The sequence below is a fragment of the Stenella coeruleoalba genome (assembly GCF_951394435.1).
Source record: "Stenella coeruleoalba genome assembly, contig: scaffold_573, whole genome shotgun sequence".
In the NCBI taxonomy this organism is placed as follows: domain Eukaryota; kingdom Metazoa; phylum Chordata; class Mammalia; order Artiodactyla; family Delphinidae; genus Stenella; species Stenella coeruleoalba.
The window spans coordinates 16,873-27,776 of record NW_027646294.1 but is presented as its reverse complement, the minus strand read 5'-3'; the positions used below and the strand labels follow the sequence as shown (position 1 = coordinate 27,776).

General features: G+C 44.0%; 1 long non-coding RNA gene across 1 annotated transcript; it reads left to right on the top strand.

The window, feature by feature from the left end:
* Positions 1–3,739: 3,739 nt before the first annotated feature.
* Positions 3,740–10,165, top strand: LOC307181200. Its single transcript, XR_013826097.1, has 3 exons — positions 3,740–3,849; positions 6,922–7,007; positions 10,081–10,165. It is a non-coding gene; the product is annotated as an uncharacterized lncRNA (long non-coding RNA).
* Positions 10,166–10,904: the final 739 nt, after the last annotated feature.

The following is a 10,904-nucleotide window of genomic DNA, read 5'->3' as shown; positions in this document are numbered from 1 at the left end:
AGTGTTAGTAAAGCGTCTGGAATGTTGCACCCGAGTACCAGGGGAGGAAAACTGAGACAAATTTGAACACGTCTCCCGTTCACACGGTTGATCATACTCTGGGTTCCACATGCATGTTTTAGCTGAAGGAAGAATACCTTAAACCTGGAGAGTTGAGACCCGTGTAATGGGTACCATGCAATATGACTTCAAAGGGTCTTCATTTGCTCACCGAACCTCTCCAATCCTATCACTGCTGCGTTTATGACCCTGTACACACGGTTGATTCTCTTTTGGAGACATAGCAATCCATAGGTTTTACGATACTTACTAGTCAGGTACATTCTTAGGCGTTTAATATGGGGTGTTGAGTCCATTTCGTTGAGCAAGGAGTAGCTCTTGTCTATTCCATATTTGGCTTAAGGAACTTTATCTGTGCTCATTTCAATCTCTGGTTTTATGCATCACCCCAACTCACCTTTCCCCTTAAGCAAGCATAAGTTGGTTTTCTAAATTTGAGACCCTGTTCTGTTCTGGAATTCAGTTCCTCTGTATCCAAGTTTACATTCCGTGTACTCCTGATATCTTATGATGTTTCTTTTTCTGTGTGACTTATTTCAGTTAGAATCATCATACCTGAATCCACTCATTGTGCTGCTAAGGGCCTGATGACATAGATTTCATTGCTGAGTGATAGTGCAATGTACGTAAGTACCACAAGTTCTTTATCCATTTTTCACTTTCTGTGATATTGAACTTGTACGGTAAACGAGGTTCTTGTAAACAGCGGCGTCCCAAACTTTGGGGTGGCTGTGTCTTTTTGATTTTAATTTCCCTAAGCTATAGGACCATAAGTGGAAGTGCCCTAGGCTCTGTTGCTTTGTTTTTTAGATGTTTCAGGAAACACCATACACTTCTCCAGAGTGGCTGTTGGCAATTTACATCCCGCCCATCAGCATAACAAGGCTCCCAGTTCTCCATGGCCTGTCCTGCCTTTCTGGATTTTACACTTTTTTCAGATGGCCCTTTTGACCGGGGGGAAGTGAGACTTCATTGTAGTGCAGATTTCCTTTGCAAGCTTGCTTGGTTGGCCAAAAAGGGCGTATGCGTTTTTTCCTGAATATATTCAGGAAAAAACGCATACGCCCTTTTTGGCCAAGTGCATCATTGTGGACGTTCTGCCTCTTTTCCTATGCTTTCAATGCAATTCCAGTCTACCTCCTGAAATCGGTTTCCTGCAATTCTGCCCCGCTTTCAAGTCCTCTTGGCAGCCTTACTTCAGTATATTTTTGGACGATAGCTGTCATTTATAACTCTGCAGGTTTGTGAATTACAGTGCCCCTGAGCTCCTTTCTTCAACTCGCTTTCTTGTGAGCTGGCCGCAACACCGCAGGATGGCTTCAGGCCCTAATCTGGTTCCGGCACGGCATGCTGAGCCTTTCGTTAATTCCTCTTCCTGGTGGGAAATGAGAGTTAAATTTGCCCGTCCAGACACCTCCAGCTAGTCTCTCATTGGTTCTCGCTATTCCTGTTCATCTTCCGCAGAAATTGCAAACTGGGCCAAACAGGAGGTTAAAGGGACTGACTCTCCAAGTCGGGATAGTGTTAGTAAAGTGTCTGGAATTTTGCACCCGAGTACCAGGGTACGAAAACTGAGACATATTTGAACACATCTCCCGATCACATGGTTGATCATACTCTAGGTTCCACATGCATGTTTTAGCTGAAGGAAGAATACTTTAATACTGGGTAGTTGAAACCCGTGGAATGGGTACCATGCAATATGACTTCAAAGGGTCTTCATTTGCTCACCGAACCTCTCCAATCCTATCACTGCTGTGTTTATGCCCCTGTACACACGCTTGATTCTCTTTCGGAGACATAGCAATCCATAGGTTTTAAGGTACTTACTAGTCAGGTACATTCTTAGGCGTTCAATATGGGGTGTTGTGTCCATTTCGTTGAGCAAGGAGTAGCTCTTGTCTATTCCATATTTGGCTTAAGGAACTTTATCTGTGCTCATTTCAATCTCTGGTTTTATGCAGCACCCCATCTCACCTTTCCCCTTAAGCAAGCATAAGTTGGTTTTCTACATTTGAGACCCTGTTCTGTTTTGGAATTCAGTTCCTGTGTAGCCAAGTTTACATTCCGTGTATTAGTGATATCTTATGATGTTTCTTTTTCTGTGTGATTTATTTCAGTTAGAATCATCGTGCCTCAATCCACTCATTATGCTGGTACGGGCCTGGTGACATAGATTTCATTGCTGAGTGGTATTCTGTTGTACATAAGTACCGCAACTTCTTTATCCATTATTTGCTCTCTGGGATATTTAACTTGTGCCGCAGAAGAGATTTCTGTAAAAAGAGCTGTCCCAAATTTTGTGGTGGCTGTGTCTTTTTGATTTTAATTTCCCTAAGCTATAGGACCATAAGTGGAAGTGCCCTAGGCTCTGTTGCTTTGTTTTTTAGATGTTTCAGGAAACACCATACACTTCTCCCGAGTGTCTGTTGACAATTTACATCCCGCCCATCAGCATAACAAGGCTCCCAGTTCTCCATGGCCTGTCCTTCCTTTCTGGATTTTACACTTTTTTCAGATGGCCCTTTTGACCGGGGGGAAGTGAGACTTCATTGTAGTGCAGATTTCCTTTGCAAGCTTGCTTGGTTGGCCAAAAAGGGCGTATGCGTTTTTTCCTGAATATATTCAGGAAAAAACGCATACGCCCTTTTTGGCCAAGTGCATCATTGTGGACGTTCTGCCTCTTTTCCTATGCTTTCAATGCAATTCCAGTCTACCTCCTGAAATCGGTTTCCTGCAATTCTGCCCCGCTTTCAAGTCCTCTTGGCAGCCTTACTTCAGTCTATTTTTGGACGATAGCTGTCATTTATAACTCTGCAGGTTTGTGAATTACAGTGCCCCTGAGCTCCTTTCTTCAACTCGCTTTCTTGTGACCTGGCCGCAACACCGCAGGATGGCTTCAGGCCCTAATCTGGTTCCGGCACGGCACGCTGAGCCTTTGGTTAATTCCTCTTCCTGGTGGGAAATGAGAGTTAAATTTGCCGTCCAGACACCTCCAGCTAGTCTCTCATTGGTTCTCGCTATTCCTGTTCATCTTCCACAGAAATTGCAACCTGGGCCAAACAGGAGGTTAAAGGCGCTGACCCTCCAAGTGGGGAGAGTGTTAGTAAAGCGTCTGGAATGTTGCACCCGAGTACCAGGGGAGGAAAACTGAGACATATTTGAACACGTCTCCCGTTCACACGGTTGATCATACTCTGGGTTCCACATGCATGTTTTAACTGAAGGAAGAATACCTTAAACCTGGAGAGTTGAGACCCGTGTAATGGGTACCATGCAATATGACTTCAAAGGGTCTTCATTTGCTCACCGAACCTCTCCAATCCTATCACTGCTGCGTTTATGCCCCTGTACACATGCTTGATTCTCTTTTGGAGACATAGCAATCCATAGGTTTTAAGATACTTACTAGTCAGGTACATTCTTAGGCGTTTAATATGGGGTGTTCAGTCCATTTTGTTGAGCAAGGAGTAGCTCTTGTCTATTCCATATTTGGCTTAAGGAACTTTATCTGTGCTCATTTCAATCTCTGGTTTTATGCAGCACCCCAACTCACCTTTCCCCTTAAGCAAGCATAAGTTGGTTTTCTACATTTGAGACCCTGTTCTGTTTTGGAATTCAGTTCCTGTGTAGCCAAGTTTACATTCCGTGTATTAGTGATATCTTATGATGTTTCTTTTTCTGTGTGACTTATTTCAGTTAGAATCATCGTACCTGAATCCACTCATTATGCTGCTACGGGCCTGATGACATAGATTTCATTGCTGAGTGATACTGCATTGTACTTAAGTACCACAATTCTTTATCCATTTTTCACTTTCTGTGATATTGCACTTGTACGGTAAACGAGGTTCTTGTTTACAGAGGCGTCCCAAACTTTGAGGTGGCTGTGTCATTTTGATTTTAATTTCCCTAAGCTATAGGACCATAAGTGGAAGTGCCCTAGGCTCTGTTGCTTTGTTTTTTAGATGTTTCAGGAAACACCATACTCTTCTCCCGCGTGTCTGTTGGCAATTTACATCCCGTCCATCAGCATAACAAGGCTCCCAGTTCTCCATGGCCTGTCCTGCCTTTCTGGATTTTACACTTTTTTCAGATGGCCCTTTTGACCGGGGGGAAGTGAGACTTCATTGTAGTGCAGATTTCCTTTGCAAGCTTGCTTGCTTGGCCAAAAAGGGCGTATGCGTTTTTTCCTGAATATATTCAGGAAAAAACGCATACGCCCTTTTTGGCCAAGTGCATCATTGTGGACGTTCTGCCTCTTTTCCTATGCTTTCAATGCAATTCCAGTCTACCTCCTGAAATCGGTTTCCTGCAATTCTGCCCCGCTTTCAAGTCCTCTTGGCAGCCTTACTTCAGTATATTTTTGGACGATAGCTGTCATTTATTACTCTGCAGGTTTGTGAATTACAGTGCCCCTGAGCTCCTTTCTTCAACTCGCTTTCTTGTGAGCTGGCCGCAACACCGCAGGATGGCTTCAGGCCCTAATCTGGTTCCGGCACGGCACGCTGAGCCTTTGGTTAATTCCTCTTCCTGGTGGGAAATGAGAGTTAAATTTGCCCGTCCAGACACCTCCAGCTAGTCTCTCATTGGTTCTCGCTATTCCTGTTGATCTTTCGCAGAAATTGCAAACTGGGCCAAACAGGAGGTTAAAGGGACTGACTCTCCAAGTCGGGATAGTGTTAGTAAAGTGTCTGGAATGTTGCACCCGAGTACCAGGGTACGAAAACTGAGACATATTTGAACACATCTCCCGATCACATGGTTGATCATACTCTAGGTTCCACATGCATGTTTTTGCTGAAGGAAGAATACCTTAAACCTGGGTAGTTGAAACCCGTGGAATGGGTACCATGCAATATGACTTCAAAGGGTCTTCATTTGCTCACCGAACCTCTCCAATCCTATCACTGCTGCGTTTATGCCCCTGTACACACGCTTGATTCTCTTTCGGAGACATAGCAATCCATAGGTTTTAAGGTACTTACTAGTCAGGTACATTCTTAGGTGTTTAATATGGGGTGTTGAGTCCATTTCGTTGAGCAAGGAGTAGCTCTTGTCTATTCCATATTTGGCTTAAGGATCTTTATCTGTGCTCATTTCAATCTCTGGTTTTATGCAGCACCCCAACTCACCTTTCCCCGTAAGCAAGCATAAGTTGGTTTTCTAAATTTGAGACCCTGTTCTGTTTTGGAATTCAGTTCCTGTGTAGTCAAGTTTACATTCCGTGTATTAGTGATATCTTATGATGTTTCTTTTTCTGTGTGACTTATTTCAGTTAGAATCATCATACCTGAATCCACTCACTGTGATGCTAAGGGCCTGATGACATAGATTTCATTGCTGAGTGATATTGCTTTGTAAGTAAATACCACAACTTCTTTATCCATTTTTCACTTTCTGCGATGTTGAACTTGTACTGTAAACGAGGTTCTTTTAAACAGAGCCGTTCCAAACTTTGGGGTGGTTGTGTCTTTTTGATTTTAATTTCCCTAAGCTATAGGACCATAAGTGGAAGTGCCCTAGGCTCTGTTGCTTTGTTTTTTAGATGTTTCAGGAAACACCATACACTTCTCCCGAGTGTCTGTTGGCAATTTACATCCCGCCCATCAGCATAACAAGGCTCCCAGTTCTCCATGGCCTGTCCTTCCTTTCTGGATTTTACACTTTTTTCAGATGGCCCTTTTGACCGGGGGGAAGTGAGACTTCATTGTAGTGCAGATTTCCTTTGCAAGCTTGCTTGGTTGGCCAAAAAGGGCGTATGCGTTTTTTCCTGAATATATTCAGGAAAAAACGCATACGCCCTTTTTGGCCAAGTGCATCATTGTGGACGTTCTGCCTCTTTTCCTATGCTTTCAATGCAATTCCAGTCTACCTCCTGAAATCGGTTTCCTGCAATTCTGCCCCGCTTTCAAGTCCTCTTGGCAGCCTTACTTCAGTCTATTTTTGGACGATAGCTGTCATTTATAACTCTGCAGGTTTGTGAATTACAGTGCCCCTGAGCTCCTTTCTTCAACTCGCTTTCTTGTGACCTGGCCGCAACACCGCAGGATGGCTTCAGGCCCTAATCTGGTTCCGGCACGGCACGCTGAGCCTTTGGTTAATTCCTCTTCCTGGTGGGAAATGAGAGTTAAATTTGCCGTCCAGACACCTCCAGCTAGTCTCTCATTGGTTCTCGCTATTCCTGTTCATCTTCCACAGAAATTGCAAACTGGGCCAAACAGGAGGTTAAAGGCGCTGACCCTCCAAGTGGGGAGAGTGTTAGTAAAGCGTCTGGAATGTTGCACCCGAGTACCAGGGGAGGAAAACTGAGACATATTTGAACACGTCTCCCGTTCACACGGTTGATCATACTCTGGGTTCCACATGCATGTTTTAGCTGAAGGAAGAATACCTTAAACCTGGAGAGTTGAGACCCGTGTAATGGGTACCATGCAATATGACTTCAAAGGGTCTTCATTTGCTCACCGAACCTCTCCAATCCTATCACTGCTGCGTTTATGCCCCTGTACACATGCTTGATTCTCTTTTGGAGACATAGCAATCCATAGGTTTTAAGATACTTACTAGTCAGGTACATTCTTAGGCGTTTAATATGGGGTGTTCAGTCCATTTTGTTGAGCAAGGAGTAGCTCTTGTCTATTCCATATTTGGCTTAAGGAACTTTATCTGTGCTCATTTCAATCTCTGGTTTTATGCAGCACCCCAACTCACCTTTCCCCTTAAGCAAGCATAAGTTGGTTTTCTACATTTGAGACCCTGTTCTGTTTTGGAATTCAGTTCCTGTGTAGCCAAGTTTACATTCCGTGTATTAGTGATATCTTATGATGTTTCTTTTTCTGTGTGACTTATTTCAGTTAGAATCATCGTACCTGAATCCACTCATTATGCTGCTACGGGCCTGATGACATAGATTTCATTGCTGAGTGATACTGCATTGTACTTAAGTACCACAATTCTTTATCCATTTTTCACTTTCTGTGATATTGCACTTGTACGGTAAACGAGGTTCTTGTTTACAGAGGCGTCCCAAACTTTGAGGTGGCTGTGTCATTTTGATTTTAATTTCCCTAAGCTATAGGACCATAAGTGGAAGTGCCCTAGGCTCTGTTGCTTTGTTTTTTAGATGTTTCAGGAAACACCATACTCTTCTCCCGCGTGTCTGTTGGCAATTTACATAACGCCCATCAGCATAACAAGGCTCCCAGTTCTCCATGGCCTGTCCTGCCTTTCTGGATTTTACACTTTTTTCAGATGGCCCTTTTGACCGGGGGGAAGTGAGACTTCATTGTAGTGCAGATTTCCTTTGCAAGCTTGCTTGCTTGGCCAAAAAGGGCGTATGCGTTTTTTCCTGAATATATTCAGGAAAAAACGCATACGCCCTTTTTGGCCAAGTGCATCATTGTGGACGTTCTGCCTCTTTTCCTATGCTTTCAATGCAATTCCAGTCTACCTCCTGAAATCGGTTTCCTGCAATTCTGCCCCGCTTTCAAGTCCTCTTGGCAGCCTTACTTCAGTCTATTTTTGGACGATAGCTGTCATTTATAACTCTGCAGGTTTGTGAATTACAGTGCCCCTGAGCTCCTTTCTTCAACTCGCTTTCTTGTGAGCTGGCCGCAACACCGCAGGATGGCTTCAGGCCCTAATCTGGTTCTGGCACGGCACGCTGAGCCTTTGGTTATTTCCTCCTCCTGGTGGGAAATGAGAGTTAAATTTGCCCGTCCAGACACCTCCAGCTAGCCTCTCATTGGTTCTCGCTATTCCTGTTCATCTTCCGCAGTAATTGCAAACTGTGCCAAACAGGAGGTTGAAGGCGCTGACTCTTCAAGTGGGGAGAGTGTCAGTAAAGCGTCTGGAATGTTGCACCCGAGTACCAGGGGAGGAAAACTGAGACATATTTGAACACGTCTCCCGATCACATGGTTGATCATACTCTGGGTTCCACATGCATGTTTTAGCTGAAGGAAGAATACCTAAAACCTGGGTAGTTGTAACCCGTGGAATGGGTACCATGCAATATGACTTCAAAGGGTCTTCATTTGCTCACCGAACCTCTCCAATCCTATCACTGCTGCGTTTATGCCCCTGTACACATGCTTGATTCTCTTTCGGAGACATAGCAATCTATAGGTTTTAAGATACTTACTAGTCAGGTACATTCATAGGCGTTTAATATGCGGTGTTGAGTCCATTTCGTTGAGCAAGGAGTAGCTCTTGTCTATTCCATTTTTGACTTAAGGAACTTTATCTGTGCTCATTTCAATCTCTGGTTTTATGCCGCACCCCAACTCACCTTTACCCTTAAGCAAGCATAAGTTGGTTTTCTAAATTTGAGACCCTGTTCTGTTCTGTAATTCAGTTCCTGTGTAGCCAAGTTTACATTCCGTGTATTACTGATATCTTATGATGTTTCTTTTTCTGTGTGACTTATTTCAGTTAGAATCATCATACCTGAATCCACTCATTGTGCTGCTAAGGGCCTGATGACACAGATTTCATTGCTGAGTGATATTGCTTTGTAAGTAAATACCACAACTTCTTTATCCATTTTTCACTTTCTGCGATGTTGAACTTGTACTGTAAACGAGTTTCTTGTAAACAGAGCCGTTCCAAACTTTGGGGTGGGTGTGTCTTTTTGATTTTAATTTCCCTAAGCTATAGGACCATAAGTGGAAGTGCCCTAGGTTCTGTTGCTTTGTTTTTTAGATGTTTCAGGAAACACCATACACTTCTCCCGAGTGGTTGTTGGCAATTTACATCCCACCCATCAGCATAACAAGGCTCCCAGTTCTCCATGGCCTGGCCTGCCTTTCTGGATTTTACACTTTTATCAGATGGCCCTTTTGACCGGGGAGAAGTGAGACTTCATTGTAGTGCAGATTTCCTTTGCAAGCTTGCTTGGTTGGCCAAAAAGGGCGTATGCGTTTTTTCCTGAATATATTCAGGAAAAAACGCATACGCCCTTTTTGGCCAAGTGCATCATTGTGGACGTTCTGCCTCTTTTCCTATGCTTTCAATGCAATTCCAGTCTACCTCCTGAAATCGGTTTCCTGCAATTCTGACCCGCTTTCAAGTCCTCTTGGCAGCCTTACTTCAGTCTATTTTTGGACGATAGCTGTCATTTATAACTCTGCAGGTTTGTGAATTACAGTGCCCCTGAGCTCCTTTCTTCAACTCGCTTTCTTGTGACCTGGCCGCAACACCGCAGGATGGCTTCAGGCCCTAATCTGGTTCTGGCACGGCACGCTGAGCCTTTGGTTATTTCCTCCTCCTGGTGGGAAATGAGAGTTAAATTTGCCCGTCCAGAAACCTCCAGCTAGCCTCTCATTGGTTCTCGCTATTCCTGTTCATCTTCCGCAGTAATTGCAAACTGTGCCAAACAGGAGGTTGAAAGCGCTGACTCTTCAGGTGGGGAGAGTGTCAGTAAAGCGTCTGGAATGTTGCACCCGAGTACCAGGGGAGGAAAACTGAGACATATTTGAACACGTCTCCCGTTCACATGGTTGATCATACTCTGGGTTCCACATGCATGTTTTAGCTGAAGGAAGAATACCTTAAACCTGGAGAGTTGAGACCCATGTAATGGGTACCATGCAATATGACTTCAAAGGGTCTTCATTTGCTCACCGAACCTCTCCAATCCTATCACTGCTGCCTTTATGCCCCTGTACACACGCTTGATTCTCTTTTGGAGACATAGCAATCCATAGGTTTTAAGATACTTACTAGTCAGGTACATTCTTAGGCGTTTAATATGGGGTTTTGAGTCCATTTCGTTGAGCAAGGAGTAGCTCTTCTCTATTCCATATTTGGCTTAAGGAACTTTATCTGTGCTCATTTCGATCTCTGGTTTTATGCAGCACCCCAACTCACCTTTCCCCTTAAGCAAGCATAAGTTGGTTTTCGAAATTTGAGACCCTGTTCTGTTTTGGAATACAGTTCCTGTGTAGCCAAGTTTACATTCCGTGTATTAGTGATATCTTATGATGTTTCTTTTTCTGTGTGACTGATTTCAGTTAGAATCAGCATACCTGAATCCACTCATTATGCTGCTACGGGCCTGATGATATAGATTTCATTGCTGAGTGATACTGCATTGTACGTAAGTACCACAAGTTCTTTATCCATTTTTCACTTTCTGTGATATTGAACTTGTACGGTAAACGAGGTTCTTGTAAACGGAGGTGTCCCAAACTTTGGGGAGGCTGTGTCATTTTGATTTTAATTTCCCTAAGCTATAGGACCATAAGTGGAAGTGCCCTAGGCTCTGTTGCTTTGTTTTTTAGATGTTTCAGGAAACACCATACTCTTCTCCCGCGTGTCTGTTGGCAATTTACATCCCGCCCATCAGCATAACAAGGCTCCCAGTTCTCCATGGCCTGTCCTGCCTTTCTGGATTTTACACTTTTTTCAGATGGCCCTTTTGACCGGGGGGAAGTGAGACTTCATTGTAGTGCAGATTTCCTTTGCAAGCTTGCTTGCTTGGCCAAAAAGGGCGTATGCGTTTTTTCCTGAATATATTCAGGAAAAAACGCATACGCCCTTTTTGGCCAAGTGCATCATTGTGGACGTTCTGCCTCTTTTCCTATGCTTTCAATGCAATTCCAGTCTACCTCCTGAAATCGGTTTCCTGCAATTCTGCCCCGCTTTCAAGTCCTCTTGGCAGCCTTACTTCAGTATATTTTTGGACGATAGCTGTCATTTATTACTCTGCAGGTTTGTGAATTACAGTGCCCCTGAGCTCCTTTCTTCAACTCGCTTTCTTGTGACCTGGCCGCAACACCGCAGGATGGCTTCAGGCCCTAATCTGGTTCCGGCACGGCACGCTGAGCCTTTGGTTAATT